Here is a 16,227-nt window from a genome sequence, read left to right as displayed (position 1 = left end):
CAACAATCAGATGAATTACCCTTGGGCTCATTCACGTCTGGCACAATAGCAGACAATATCATTAACCATCCAGAACAGAAAAAAATTCGGTAGCCAAGAGCCCTGTTTAAAAAAACACTATCTACTACAAAAGATATGTAGATGACACATTAACGTTGCTCAAAGGTGGCATCGGTGATAACTGTGACATCAGAAATTTGTTTAATGGTGTAAACAGGAAAATAAGAAACAGCAGATGAATACCAGAACAATAATAACCATAATTTCCTAGATTTACGCATAGAAAATCACATATACAGGTACACTTTCACTGTACAGATTACAGGAAAAAGACAATAATCCCTGTCACATGTTGCCATCAAGATACAGGAAAATAAGAAACAGCAGATGAATACCAGAACAATAATAACCATAATTTCCTAGATTTATGCATAGAAAATCACATATACAGGTACACTTTCACTGTACAGATTAAAGGAAAAAGACAACAATCCCTGTCACATGTTGCCATCAAGATACAGGAAAATAAGAAACAGCAGATGAATACCAGAACAATAATAACCATAATTTCCTAGATTTATGCATAGAAAATCACATATACAGGTACAGTTTCACTGTACAGATTACAGGAAAAAGACAACAATCCCTGTCACATGTTGCCGTCAAGATACACACAAGTAATTCATAAAACAAACAAAATCCTTTGAACAAAGAAAAGAGAGGCACTGGGCACTGAGCACTGGGCATCATTAAGCATATTGAAGTAGCTAATGATCTCCCCAATAAAAAAAAGCACTCCGTCTTCAGGCCGCAAGTAGCCCATCGGGACCATCCGACCGCCGTGTCATCCTCAGTTGAGGATGCAGATAGGAGGGGCATGTGGTCAGCGCTCCTCTCTCCCTATCGTTATGATGGTTTTCTTTGACCGGAGCCGCTACTATTCGGTCGAGTAGCTCCTCAGTTGGCATCACGAGGCTGAGTGCACCCCGAAAAATGGCAACAGCGCATGGTGGCTGGATGGTCACCCATCCAAGTGCCGGCCACGCCCAACAGCGCTTAACTTCGGTGATCTCACGGGAACCGGTGTATCCACTGCGGCAAGGCCGTTGCTTCCCCAATATAAATAGAGACAGAAAACAGAAACAAATAACAAAAAAGAAGGAAATGCCTGACTCTGTAGAAGAAACTAATAATATATGAAATGTGTGTCCAGCACACGTTCTGTAGGTAACATTTCTCTAATAATAGCAAATCTACTTAAGTTGCATTAAGTAAAAGCTTTCTTCACAAACAACCTACTACAACAGATATTAGTCTATACGTTAAACATAACAAAGATAAATTATCTGAGTCAGGAATACACAAAATCACATGCTAAATTTGCTCACGCTGCTACATGTGACAGACTGGCAGGAATTTTCCTACTTGATACAAAGAACACATCAACCGTTACACACATACACAATTGACAAAATTAGCTATGGCAACGCACATAAGAAAAACTCAGTATTTGCAACAACACAGTATAAAACAGAACATAGAGCATAGTTGATAATTTAAGAAGTCATTGGTGTTAATTCTTCCCACATCTGCACTGTCCTTATGCTTCTCCGCTGCTGAATATGCAGCACCTGTATCGCATAACTCCAACGAAGACAAACAAGTGGACATAGCTCTTAATGAAACAGGACGCATTGTCACTGGCTGCTTGCGGGCAACTCCTATTAATAAAATACATCATCTCATGGGCATAGCACCTCCATATATCAGAAGAAGAACAGCAGCAGAAAATAAGAAGCGGAAACAGGAGACAGATCCAAGACATCCCTTGTTTGGATGTGAATACCAACATCCAAGATTAAGATCAAGAAAGAGTTTCCTCCTTTCAACAGAACCACTTTTAAGGTCACCTACAAATCGTCGAATACAGCTTTGGCGTAACTCACTATCAGAGAGGTACTGTAACAGCCCTAAAGAAGAGCTTGCTAAAGGACGACACCTCCCATATAAAACATGGAAGGTCCTCGACAGGCTGAGATCAGATGTATCCCGATGCAAGGTCAATTTGAAGAAGTGGGGTTTCTCCCCAGGAGATGAACTATGCAAACGTGGCGAACAGCAAGATCATCAACACCTGCTCAACTGTAGAAATCATCCAGCCCATGCCCGATGGACGATCTGGTTATCGCCTATGATACAGCAGTTGAAACGGCGGAATTTTGAATGTCATATGGAATTTAATCATGTACTTATACTGTTTGTAAATTGATTGCATATGGAATTTAATCATGTACTTATATTGTTTGTAAATTGCTGTCTATCGGCTATATATGTATGTTATGTTATGGACAAGAGTAAATAAATAAATAAGTAACAACTTGACGAACAGTGGCACCCCTCTGACTGTGTTCAGACGGTATGGAGAGCCATGCCGTGGAAATAGTACCAAATATTTTTTTCTCGTCTAAACAACAGTGTGAGCGACGTGAGAGTGTGAATTTCGGCACAATGAAGGACGCACGGTGGCTATAAGTAGATTCACAAAAATTACTATTCTCTATTATCAAGTAAAAAAATCAGGAGATATATATTTTCCGATTGCAGTAAGACCATAAAAAGATGACTGTAGGGCAAGAGAAGCAGAACAACTCACACACAAATATAAAATAAAATACCAATGCAAAACGTTGCACTTGATAGTGGGAAGAAATTCTTGAAATGCCTCGTGCTATGTATAAAATAATGTAAATGGTGCAGCTTTTATTATTTAAACCATTAGCGAGACAGCTGCAGGCCTTCTAAAAACATAGATTATAATGAAGGAAATTAAGTTATCGCTATTTCACTAAGCACTATGATTTGTGACACTTGCATGCAAACTGTTGCTATACGAACATGTAAATAAGACGTATATGCTGTCTTTCAATGGTCTCCTATTACATGAGGAAGTCAGTTCTTGTCATACTTTTTTTTAGTGGAGAGTCTTTCTGTTGTTCTTTTCTTAAGCAACTTTCGGTGATTTGCCGCGTTTACCTGTGGACCCACGAACCGTGTCGGATTTGTTGTTGGCATCAACTACGGTCAACCTGTGAATGTGGGCCTTTCCTGGCTATAATATTACCAGGTAGTCCACAAGTTCATTCACGTCAGCAGAGACTCACGCAAGCCTCGGAAGAGTATCCTGTGTTACATTTAGCTTGTAAGAGCTAGAATTCCTCTCCATTTTCGAGACTTAGTTTTCGTGCTTTTTTATTCTCCGAAAGTTACCTATTAAATATGAAAATTTATATATTAAAAATATAAATATTTCAATAATTTTTAGGGGGAAGCGTGATGATCTCCATCACATCCCCTTGGTTCCGCGCCGGAACTGAATCGCAAATAGTACTGTAAGAGGCAATCAAGAAGTTTCCGTCCAGAATCGGTATGCCCATGAGACAAAATCGCCGTGAGCATGGAGGCAATCATCCCACCAATGCACCAGGTTGAAAATACCCATTTCGTAAAGCACTTGTGTCCTGCTGCATGAAGTAGTCCATAACTGATTGCAGCACAGCCTCGTCCGACAGGAATCATCGACACTTCAAAGGCCTTTCTTAAGGGACCGAGGGCGTCATAGTCGCATGGAGAGAGACCAGGGCGAGGGTAGAGTGTCTCCCACTTGAGTTGTAATGGATGAGGCTGGGCTCCCAGATCGACCAGTGTTTTACGTCTAATCGCGACCAGCACGGAACCTCTCGCACCATTCCACAATGTTGTGTTTCGGCAGACATGCTGTTCCACACACATTCTCCGATGGATCTCTACCAGTGTTTCTCGTTCAGCAGCCAAGAAAAGAGTGACAGTGCAGTGGTCCTGTTTGGAAGCATAATAAGATCCGTAGGAAGAGAGTGAAATTATTTTCTTCTTAGAAGTGATGGTTAGTGACGATTTATAATTGTATGCCGAATGGGCTGTCGAGACCTCATCTCTCTATTGAAGAAGTTGTGGAAATAGTCTCCATGCTTAATTATTTGTTTATTGTCAACAGATGTGATAATTTGATACAAAAACGAAAAGAGGCTGAAGTAAAATAACGAAATAATAATTAAGCTGTTACAAGCAGACAGATTCCCTAAGCCCATCATTGTTATATTACATTAAATTAATACTTGGTACACAGATAATGAATAAGTCATTTTGTAACGAAGTGGAACGCGTCAGTTCAACATGAAGTTTCATTACACAGTATATATATATATATATATATATATATATATATATATATATATATATATAATTTTTTTACACCTACTTCTTCATATCTAAAACTTCTAAAACTTCATCTATTTAGTAAGAGGAGTTGTCATTCAGAAATTCTTTTAATTTGTATTGAAATGGTGGTTGACTATGTGTCAGATTTTTAATGCTATATGGCAAATGACCAAAGATTTTTGTGGCAGCATAATTCACTCCTTTCTGTGACAAAGTCACATGTAACCAAGAATAGTGATGATCATCCTTTCTTCCAGTGTTGTAGCAAAAATTTCCTATTATTTTCGAATTAGGATGAGTTATTAATAGCAAATTTCATAAGTGAATATACGGTACATATTGCGAAGGTACTGTGAATATCCTGAGTTCCTTAAATAAATGTCTGTAAGTTGGTCTCAGGTGGGCTCCAGCAATTATTCTGATTACACTCTTTTATGCAATGAATATGTTTTCTCTTAATGACGAATTATCCCAAAAATATGACGCCCCATGAGAACAGTGCATCAAAATAAGCATAGTATGCTAATTCGCTGATATGTTTACCACCAAAATTAGCGATAACTCTAATAGCATAAGTAGCTGAACCTAACCATTTCAGCAGATCATCAATGTGTTTCTGCAAATTCAATTTCTCATAAATGCACATACCCATAAATTTTGAATATTCTGCCTTAGCAACAGACTTCTGTTCAAAGTCTACATTTATCAATGGTGTTAGGCCATTTACTGTTTTCTCAAAATTTAGTGAGAGTCCATCCGCAGAGAACCACTTAATAATTTCCTGAATGACATTACTTACAACTTCCTCAGCTGATTCTTGTTTTTGGGTGTGATTACTATACTTGTATAGTAAAGAACTAGCGTTGCATCTTCATGAATATAAAGTGGCAAGTCACTAATATATATAAAGAACAATAAGGGACTTAAGACTGAATCCTGTGGGACACCATTCTTGATACCTCCACAGTTGGAGGAGTCTGCTGATTTTTGCAGACTATCTGCACTGTTAATTTCAACCTTCTACCTTCTTTCTGTTAAATTTGAATGAAACCATTTGTGCACTATCTCACTCTACCACAATACTCAGTCAAAAACCTTTGAGAGATTACAAAGTAGCATTTAATATTTGATCATTGAAAGCATTTATAGCATTTTCTGTTGAAACGCGTTTCTGAAAACCGAACTGACACTTTGTTAGTATTTTATTTTACAAATACGTGAAGCTACTCTTGAATACATTACTTTTTCAAAGATTTTGGACAAAGCTGTTAGAAGTGAGATTGGCCAATAGCTGCTAGCGTCAGAGGTATCATCTTTTTTATGCAATGATTTAACAATAGCATATTTCAGTCTATTTGGAAAAATGCCCTGTTTCAGTGAGCTACTACATATGTGGCTGAGAATCCAACTTACCTGTTGTGAACAAGCTTTAAGTACTCCACTGGAAATACTTTCAATTCCATGCAAGCTTTTACTTTTGAGTGCATTTATTATTTTCATAATTTCAGTTTTATCAAATTTGCGTAGGTATTGCCTCTTCCAAATACAGTTTTGATTTTCTAATGAATAACTGGATCCTATTTTCTCTACAACACTTAAAAATGATTATAAAAATATTTTCCACTTCTGACTTTTCGTTAACAAACTTATCACTGAGTCTGATAGAAACACAGTCTTCCCATGCTCCTGGTGACCCTGTTTCACTTTTAACAATATTCCGGATTGTTTTATTTTAGTATCACAGGTGCTAATCAGAGAAACAATGCACATACTTATGGACTTTTTAATAACTTTTTTAACACAGTGCCGCAGTCTTTATAATGTTTGACTGTTTCTGGATCATCACTCCTTCTACCTATAAGCTACATTTCCCTTTTCTGTTTAAAAGATATTTTTATCCTTTTAGTAAGCCATGACTGTTTTCTTAGGGAAACTGTTTTCAAATTCTCACAAAGGTATCATGAAATAGGTTAAATTTTAAATTAGCTTCATGTTCTCTGTACACCTCGTCCCAGTTAACTGTTGCAAGGTTTCCCTAAAATTTGCAATTGTTAAATCGTTAACTGAAAGCACTGTTGTGGAGGACTGTTTTGCCTTACTGTATGGAGCTATGTCATATACTGTAACTCACTGTGCATCGTGATCAGACAGGCCATTCTTAACAGGAAAACTTTTTATTTGATTAAATTTATCTTGATCTACAAACAGTTATCTGTCAACGTGCTGCTTTCCTGAAAAGCGAAAGTGGGACAATCAATAACTGACGTCAAATTGAAGACCCAAGTAATACTTCAAGGCCAAGATTTCTATCGGACTCCTTCAGAAAATCTACACTGAAATCATCACAAACAATAATTTACTTCCTTCTGTCTGACAGCACAACAAACAATCCAAGTTTTTCAAAACTAGCCGAAAATTTCCCAGAGCGGACCTATACGCAGCTACAATTACAAAGGCACCATTATTTAGTTTAAGCTCACATGCACATGCTTCTGTATGTTGCTCTACACAAAATTTTTTAGTTTCTAAATGTTTGACACTGTGATACATTTTAACGTATATCGCAACTCCTCCTCTCTCCATAGTCTCTACTTACATGTGCTGGAAGCTTATATTCATCTACATTTACCTTCTCCATATCTGTTACTATATCATGTTCAGACAGGCATAATACGTCTTGTGAGGAGTATCTGCAGAAGATGGGTACAAACACACACACAAACACACACAATGCTGCTAGACCTTTTTGTTCCATAGACGGTGTTCTTACATTTCAGCCATCCCGGCACACCGATTGTACCGACTCACAACTACGATTCGACACTGGCTTCTCTCGTCACCTTCCCTCGGAACACAGAAGCCGGCATTTCTCTGGATTCAGCCCATCTGCAATCATACTACCAAGCGAGGTGGTACAATGGACTCGCATTCGGGAGGACGACTGATTCACACAACCTTTCGGTCATCCACATTCAATCTTTTCGTGTTCTCCTTAAACTGCTTGTGGTAAATGGTGGGTTGGTTCCGATTTCCTTTCCCATTCTTCCCTAATCCGAGTTTTGTGTTTGTTTTTCTAATGTTGACAGCTGCAGTCTTTTCAGCACTTAACCACTTGAAAATGACTTAAAATGAGATGGCTCAAGCGGAAGAGACGGATGTCCTGCTTCAGAACACAGTTTGTACATGTTACAAGTGATTAGCGCAGGTTTTTCGCCGAGTGTTAGTACTTTAAGACCATGCTGATTTCTCTGCTAGATCATTTCTCTATGGTAAGCTTGTACATCGTGATCTCAGCAAAGTTACAATAATAAAGATGTAAATTGAAAGTCTGAAGTAATTCAGGAGGCTTACTCCAGCGGCCAGTCGGAGTGCATTTGCTATCGAAGGGCATGTTCCTGGGTTTAAGAACATGTCTTGTACACAGTTTTAATTTCTCATAAGTGACAGGTAGACAGATCGAGTAGCACGAAACGTTTCCTCATTCTACATCCATGCGAGACATACTGATGCTATATGAATACGTAGAGTTGGATTATTATTTGTTTTAAGGCATTCCATTGAAAGGATGAATGTATTTTCCTTCGGTGTTTTGTTTCGGCGAATGACTCGTATGGGACATTCGGATGAAGACGTATTGTTTTTAGGATACCAGTTTTATTGATTCTACCACAACGCAAAATCTACCTTAGAAGAGACTGGTCGCAATATGTTTTGAATCTAACAGTTAAAAGTGACCAGTGCTGAAGCGACGTAGTTGCCAAACCGCACAGTTACGAGGGAAACTCCCCATCGCACACTCCTCAGATTTAATGGTAAGATGGCACAGTGGTTAGCCCCTCAAAAACTGAACACAGATCAAACACGAGTAAAGGTGTAATGAATTGTGAAAAAAGAAGCATAACAGAAAGTGAACCGTCCAAGCTGAAGATGTGCAACAGCGAGGTAAAAGCAAGAAACATGGCGTCAACTGCGAACGTGGTGATCCGTGTTCAAATCTCCCTCGAGCCCCATTTTTTTTCACAAAATGATAACCTACCCGTCTGGTCAATGACTTGTCTCTCTCACTGTATTCAGTGTTTGTGTCTGCGTCGCGTGGTAACTTCCCTTTCCGCGGTGTAAGGAAGGAACCTCCAGATGCACATACCTCCTGTTTGTTCTATACAAGTACCACATGTTTATCGCTCCTGTGTTCCGTTTTGGAAGTTTTGGCTCTTGAGTTCCTTTATTGTAACGTAGTTCGCATCCATTTATTTGCTATTCTCATTTCTCACGAGAGGTCTGTACGGCATCTCGTCTGCTCTCAGTACTCATCACATTTACTTGCATCGGCAATATATACTTACCACATGATTCATAATCTATAACGAATGTACGTATAGTATGAAAATTGCCAAGACTACAAAGGGGAACAGACACATTAATGACCGGACGGAAAGTTCATAATATTGTGATAAGAGAAAAAAAAGTAAAAGGGCACGAGGGAGATTTGAACAAAGGGCACGAGGGAGATTTGAACAACGATCTCTCGCTTTGCAGTCAAACACCTTGACTACACAACCACGATGACGTGATTACTGTAACTGGCTCTACAAGTATGTTGCACACCTTGAACTTGGACGTTCAGTATTCCTATTTTGCTTCTTTTCACATAGTTCAGTACACCTTCTTCCTGTTTTCATGCTTGATCTGTGTTCAGTTTTTGTCGGGCTGTCCACTGGGCCGTTATAAAACTAAATCTGAGGGAGGTACGATAGGGAGTTTTACTTGTTAGCGATCATATATAACTGTTCGTTCGACGAAACATGCGTACCAAAATACTCGAAAGTTATACAGGTCACACCAATATTTAAAAAATGAAATATTAGTAGTCTTCTGAATTACAGACCCAAATCACTGACGTCGATTTGTAGTAGGATTTTGGAACACATACTATGTTAGAACATTATGAATCGAAGGCACATAGCGAGCACGGATTCAGAAAAGATCGTTCTTGTGAAACACAATTAACTCTTTATTCGTACGAAGTAAAGAACGCTATCGACAGGGGAACTCAAATTTGCTGCATATTTCAAGATTTCCAGAAGGCTTTTGACACCATTCCTCACAAGAAACTTCTAGTCAAATTGTATCCTCTGGCATGTCGCTTGAGTTGTGCGACTGGATTTGTGATTTCCTGCCAGAAATGTCACAGTGCGTAGTAATGGACGGAAAATCGTCGAGTGAAACAGAAGTGAAGTCTGACGTTCTCCAAAGAAGTGTTATAGGCCCTCTGCTGTTCCTAATCTCTATAAACGATTTAGGAGGCAATTTGAGCAGCCCTCGTAGATTGTTTGCAAATGATGCTGGCATCTGCAGTCTAGTAAACACATCAGAAGATCACAACCGATTGCAAAATGACTTGGATACGATACCTGTATGGTGCGAAGAGCGACACTAGTCTCTCAGTAAGGAAACATTTGAGGTTATTGACATGAGCACGAAAAGAAATCGTTAAATTTTGGCCACACGATAAATTACAAGAATTTGAAGACTGTCATCTCAGCTAAATACCTAAAAATGTTACGGAGAAGGCAACCAAAGACTGCGTTTCCTTGGCAGAGCGCTTAGAATATGCAACAGGTCTACTAAGTAGAGTGCCTACACTATGTTCGTCATATGCTTAAGTACTACTGTGCGATACGGTATCCTTACCAGACAGAATTGACGGCGGACATCGAAGAAGTCCAGACAAGTGCAGCTCGTTTTGTATTATCGCGAAATAGGGCTTACAGTGTCACGGATATGATAGGCGAGATGAGGTGGTATTTTTCGTTGCGACGAGAACTTTTCACGAAATTTCTCCTCAGACTGTGAAAATATTTTACTGTTGCCAACCTAAATAGAAAGAAATGGTCGTCGCAATGAAATAAGAGAAAGCAGAGCTCTTACAGAAAGATTTAAGTGTTTCTCTTGCGCTGTTAGACTATGGAACGGTAGACAAATAGTCTGTAGGAGGTTCGAAGAACCCTCTGCCAGATACATGTAATTTGCAGAGTTGTGATGTAGGTATAGAACGCAGTGCGCCTTTTAGCCCAGCACTTCATCCATCGAAAAATGTTTTGTTCGACTACATCTTTCGCTTACGTTATTGATCAGAAACATATTATATGCAATGTAATAGTTATATAATTTTACACCTCCGCCGTCTCCGTTTGCATCAGATTAACCAGGAGGAGGTATTTCGAGGCTACCTACAAGAGTCTCAGAGGCCGGTCCATTTGGAGAACTGGATTTTCTGGTAACGAAGTATCGCTTTTGTTCGGAACTGGTTATGTAGGCCAACACCTGGTTGTGCATCTGCATGAAAGGCGTGCTCCTGCTGCTTCCTGGTACCGTCAGTTGTTTTTGAGTGGCCCCCCTTGATGTTATCTGAGTACGCTACGTTCTGTAGATGTATCGGTTTACGCCATCTTTTTCTTTTGTGCTGTTTCTATAAAAACAAAAGAACTTTGCTACACTGCAAAAGGAATCCTCACAGTCACTCTTACAAGTCAGATAAAAATTTATAATAGTAAACTAAAACCGCGGTACGTCAGAGATTTCAACGAACACACATGAAAATGGGATACGCAACGTTCTGTTACCAAATAATGAGAATGGTAGCTATGGTTGCAGTAACGATATTGGGTTCTATTACTCGTGAGTGAGGCCTTATATCATATTGCCCTGATGGTCTGAAGTACCTTTTACAATATGTGTAATGTAAAACAATCTTGGGAGATGTAAACGTACAAATTTAGCAGATTTTTGTGTATACTTTCATTGGGAATATTCGTAGAACTTTCCCCTTTCTTTTTAGAGTTATACAATAAGATATTCGCCTTCACTAACCACTTCTACACCGCGTGAGGCCGAAAATAATCGTAATTCAAAGAATAAATATTGTAATTTATTGTAAATATTAATTTTTACTCTCGTGTAATGGAAAATAGTGATGGCTGTTTGATCATACCCTGTTTCCCTTTCAATTTGAAAAAAATCAGAAGTGCCGCGAAAATATATGATGACAGTACAAAGCTATAGATCTTTTTTATACAGTTAATTGTTCACATCTACGAATTTTCCTGTCACGAAAGCAGTTCGTCTTACCTTACGTGAAATCTTTTGTTATCTCTTGTGTGTTAGTGGGAACGTACAAATTCGTGCTTATCCCCGTATCTGTACTTCTGTCATACGTGTGTTTACACTAAATTCCTGTCTCGTGTAATACCATTAAATCGACTTTGTACAAGTCTGCGAAGACACTGCAGAAACGCAATACAGGTGTGTTACGCAAGTGTCGGATGGTGGCTACCGAAATTGCGTTTACCTTTTATGACCGAAGTGTCGTCTGTAAGAAATAAGTAAGACAGACATATTACTGCCTCACTAACAATCAAAGGTTAAGATGATGTAGGTCCTTCACGAGTAATAAGTATTAATCAATACGCAAAATTTCAATAGATTTTCGTTTTCATACTTTCAAGATGCTTAAGACATTCACGTTTAAAACTATATTGTTTACATAAAACGTTTTCTCAAAGAACTTTGCTTGATGCTGGCCGGGAATTTTAAGTAGTTTCTGCACAGATAGGTACATTATCTGCTAATTGTGTTGTCTCTTCCATTCCGTACATCTGATTTGTAGATGTGATACTTCCCCTTCCAATTATCAAATGCCTTAAGATTCGTACAGACATATCACCGATACACGATCTTTCGTTTTACAACCCATATTACCCTACTTTAGAAGTCCCGAGTAAACTTTCTTCCAAATGAATGACGCAGTTGAACAGGAAATGAGTCATTCCAGCGCGTGTGTGTGCAAATGGAAATCCCCATTTGTCACAGAATGAGAACGCCCCATCGACGGAATGGCCAAGCAGCGTAACGTATCAACTAAGAGGGCGACGTTCAAGCCTCTAACCCCCCCCCCTTCTCCTCCCTCTTTCCCAAGAAGAGACTATTCACAACGTGTTGCACTGCTAACCACACTGCCTTCCGTGGGAATGTCAGAAAGTATAAGGACAAACAGAAAGATTTCTCACTTTAGATGATTTGACTAACGGCTCATGAACAAATTTGCTTCTGCGCAATGCATTTTAGTAGTGATCAGCTATTCGTGTGCTTAGGCATACATAGGGTTGGTTCGACAACATTTTCCACACCAACGACATATCATTTGGTGCTTCCCCTCCCCCCCCCTCCCCCCCTTCTTCTTCGACATTAATTCTCTCTTTTTGTATGCAGACCCAAGTTTACTGGAACGATTTCGCTTCCATTATCGTGTACATTTTTAGCCGTGTCAATTTTCAGTGCACCATGTACTCGAATATGAATTTGACATCTGTGGCTTCTCTCTGAGCCTGGTGCCCCATGTTTCCGCTTGTGTCTCTTGGGCTTTACCTATAGCCGGCCGGAGTGGCCGAGAGGTTCTAGGCGCTACAGTCTGGAACCGCGCGAACGCTATGGTCGCAGGTTCGAATCCTGCCTCGGGCATGGATGTGTGTGATGTCCTTAGGTTAGTTAGGTTTAAGTAGTTCTAAGTTCTAGGGGACTGATGACCTCAGAAGTTAAGTCACATAGTGCTCAGAGCCATTTGAACCATTTTGAACCTTAACTATATCATCCCATTTTCCATGACGTGTATTACAAGGGGGGAGGGGGGTCTGCTCTATGACCACCTTAAAACAATTTTTTAAAACAAAATTCTTTAATTGTTAACTTATGCCAACAACTCATTTTTTGAAGAAGTATTGATGTGTAGGCAGAGTCCAGAACCTGAAAATATCTTTTAGTATACTCTTCACAAGACTAACACACTGTCAAATACACGAACTACACCAGAGGGGAAGCGGAGGGGGGGGGGGAGGGGGGAAGGGGACTCACTTTACAACTATCGCTATAAGATATTTTTAAAAAATACATTTTTTGTTAGTTATTGGCGACTATTACTCACAACATACTTTTTAAAGAGATGTCGATGTACAAAATTGTTAAGGCTTTCGTGGCCACTTGTTGACTAACTGCCTACTGGCTTCTGTCTTGGGTTCTTCGGCCGACGTTCGTCCCATGATTTTATTGACGTTTCGCTGGCATTGTCAAAGCTTCATCCTCCATTGCTGGTGGTGAACTGGAGCCGAGCTCGAGGCCGCAGTCTATATGTACAGGGTTATTACAAATGATTGAAGCGATTTCACAGCTCTACAATAACTTTATTATTTGAGATATTTTCACAATGCTTTGCACACACATACAAAAACTCAAACATTTTTTTTAGTCATTCACAAATGTTCGATATGTGCCCCTTTAGTGATTCGGCAGACATCAAGTCGATAATCAAGTTCCTCCCACACTCGGCGCAGCATGTCCCCATCAATGAGTTCAAAAGCATTGTTGATGCGAGCTCGCAGTTCTGGCACGTTTCTTGGTAGAGGAGGTTTAAACACTGAATCTTTCACATAACCCCACAGAAAGAAATCACATGAGGTTAAGTTGGGAGAGCGTGGAGGCCATGACATGAATTGCTGATCATGATCTCCACCACGACCGATCCATCGGTTTTCCAATCTCCTGTTTAAGCAATGCCGAACATCATGATGGAAGTGCGGTGGAGCACCATCCTGTTGAAAGATGAAGTCGGCGCTGTCGGTCTCCAGTTGTGGCATGAGCCAATTTTCCATCATGTCCAGATACACGTGTCCTGTAACGTTTTTTTCGCAGAAGAAAAAGGGGCTGTAAACTTTAAACCGTGAGATTGCACAAAACACGTTAACTTTTGGTGAATTGCGAATTTGCTGCTCGGATGCGTGAGGATTCTCTACCGCGCAGATTCGCACATTGTGTCTGTTCACTTCACCATTAAGAAAAAATGTTGCTTCATCACTGAAAACAAGTTTTGCACTGAACGCATCCTCTTCCATGAGTTGTTGCAACCGCGCCGAAAATTCAAAGCGTTTGACGTTGTCATCAGGTGTCAGGGCTTGTAGCAATTGTAAACGGTAAGGCTTCTGCTTTAGCCTTTTCCGTAAGATTTTCCAAACCGTCGGCTGTGGTACGTTTAGCTCCCTGCTTGCCTTATTCGTCGACTTCCGCGGGCTACGCGTGAAACTTGCCCGCACGCGTTCAACCGTTTCTTCGCTCACTGCAGGTCGACCCGTTGATTTCCCCTTACAGAGGCATCCAGAAGCTTTAAACTGCGCATACCATCGCCGAATGGAATTAGCAGTTGGTGGATCTTTGTTGAACTTCGTCCTGAAGTGTCGTTGCACTGTTATGACTGACTGATGTGAGTGCATTTCAAGCACGACATACGCTTTCTCGGCTCCTGTCGCCATTTTGTCTCACTGCGCTCTCGAGCGCTCTGGCGGCAGAAACCTGAAGTGCGGCTTCAGCCGAACAAAACTTCATGAGTTTTTCTACGCATCTGTAGTGTGTCGTGACCATATGTCAATGAATGGAGCTACGGTGAATTTATGAAATCGCTTCAATCATTTGTAATAGCCCTGTACCTGTCCAAGGGCTTCTTCGTGGTCATTTCCGGTGCGGTTTTCCTCTTGCTACCTGCGACAGTCGTTTGCTGCAGCACGGGAAGCCAGGATCCGTTTACCTTAAGGCTTTCTTCTTTCTTGCTGAAGCTGTTCCCGTGTTTATGTATTTTTATCGCCTCTCTGAACAAGCGGGTGTGAAAGTGTTTCTCTACAGCCAGAACTTCCGTGTCGGCGAATTTTACTACGTGGTCGGTCTCACGCAGTACGTGCTCTGCCACGGCAGATTTCTCCACCTGCCCCAACCTGCAATGTCGCTTAATGTTCTTTGATCCTGGTGTTGACTGATGCCGGCCTCTGTGGCCGAGCGGTTCTAGGCGCTTCAGTCCGGAACCGCGCTGCTGCTACGGTCGCAAGTTCGAATCCTGCCTCGGGAATGGATGTGTGTGATGTCCTTAGGTTAGTTATGTTTACGTAGTTCTAAGTCTAGGGGACTGATGACCGCAGATGTTAAGTCTCATGGTGCTTAGAACCATTTGAATCATTTTGTTGATTGATCGTCCAGTCATTCCGACATAAACTTTTCCGCTTGTGCATGGTATCCGATATGTTCCCGACATTGCAAGTGGGTCCCTTTTCTCCTAAGACTTTCTTTGATCTTCTTTGTTGGTTTGAAAATAGTCTGTACACTGGGTTGGGCAATATACGGCCGATTCTGTCCGTCACTCTGGGAATATATGACAGAAAGGTCGTACCCAACATTTCTTTTTCTGATTTGTCGCTTTGCCGAGTGTTTGGCTCTGTTACACTTCTAATGTAACTTGTGGAGTACCCGTTGCTCCTCAGAACACTTTCCAGGTGTTGCATTTCTCGTCTGAGGTGCTGCGGCTCACATATTCGCCCTGCTCGCGTTACGAGTGTACTAATCATGTCTCTTTTCTGGCTCAGGTGATGGTTTGATAAATTGTGCAGGTATCGGTCCGTGTGCGTCGGTTTTCGATACACGCTGTGTCCCAGGTTTTCACCGTCCCTAGCGACCAGCACATCTAGAAATGGTAGTTTCTTGTCCTTTTCTACTTCCATGGTAAATTCAGAGGGATGACACATTTATTAATTTGATTTTACTTACTGACGAGGCTACATTCACGAACCATGGAAATATTGATTTGCATAACATGCATTATTGGGCAACGGAAAGCCAACTTGCACACCGAAAACCGTGGTCGATGAATGTATGGTGTGGGATTCTGGAGGACAGAATTATAGGCCCCTATTTCATCGAAGGAAATCTTAGTGTAGGGAGTACACCACATTCTTGCAAGAAACATTAGTGACATATACTAAAACGATGGAGAGAAGAACGTTTGCCCGTGCTAAAACGTTAAAAATGCTTTCCTTGGATTATGTGGTAAGCTTACACTGTCCATTTTCCACTATTTTGCACATATTTTCCGCGTACGAAATTCAT

General features: G+C 40.5%; 1 pseudogene; it reads right to left on the bottom strand.

The window, feature by feature from the left end:
- Positions 1-994: 994 nt before the first annotated feature.
- LOC124722825 lies at positions 995-1,111 on the bottom strand (annotated as a pseudogene).
- Between the last annotated feature and the right edge of the window lie 15,116 nt (positions 1,112-16,227).

Source organism: Schistocerca piceifrons, chromosome 1, assembly GCF_021461385.2.
Source record: "Schistocerca piceifrons isolate TAMUIC-IGC-003096 chromosome 1, iqSchPice1.1, whole genome shotgun sequence".
Lineage (NCBI taxonomy): Eukaryota > Metazoa > Arthropoda > Insecta > Orthoptera > Acrididae > Schistocerca > Schistocerca piceifrons.
Note: the sequence above shows the minus strand (reverse complement) of the source record. Positions and strands in the feature narration are given on the sequence as shown.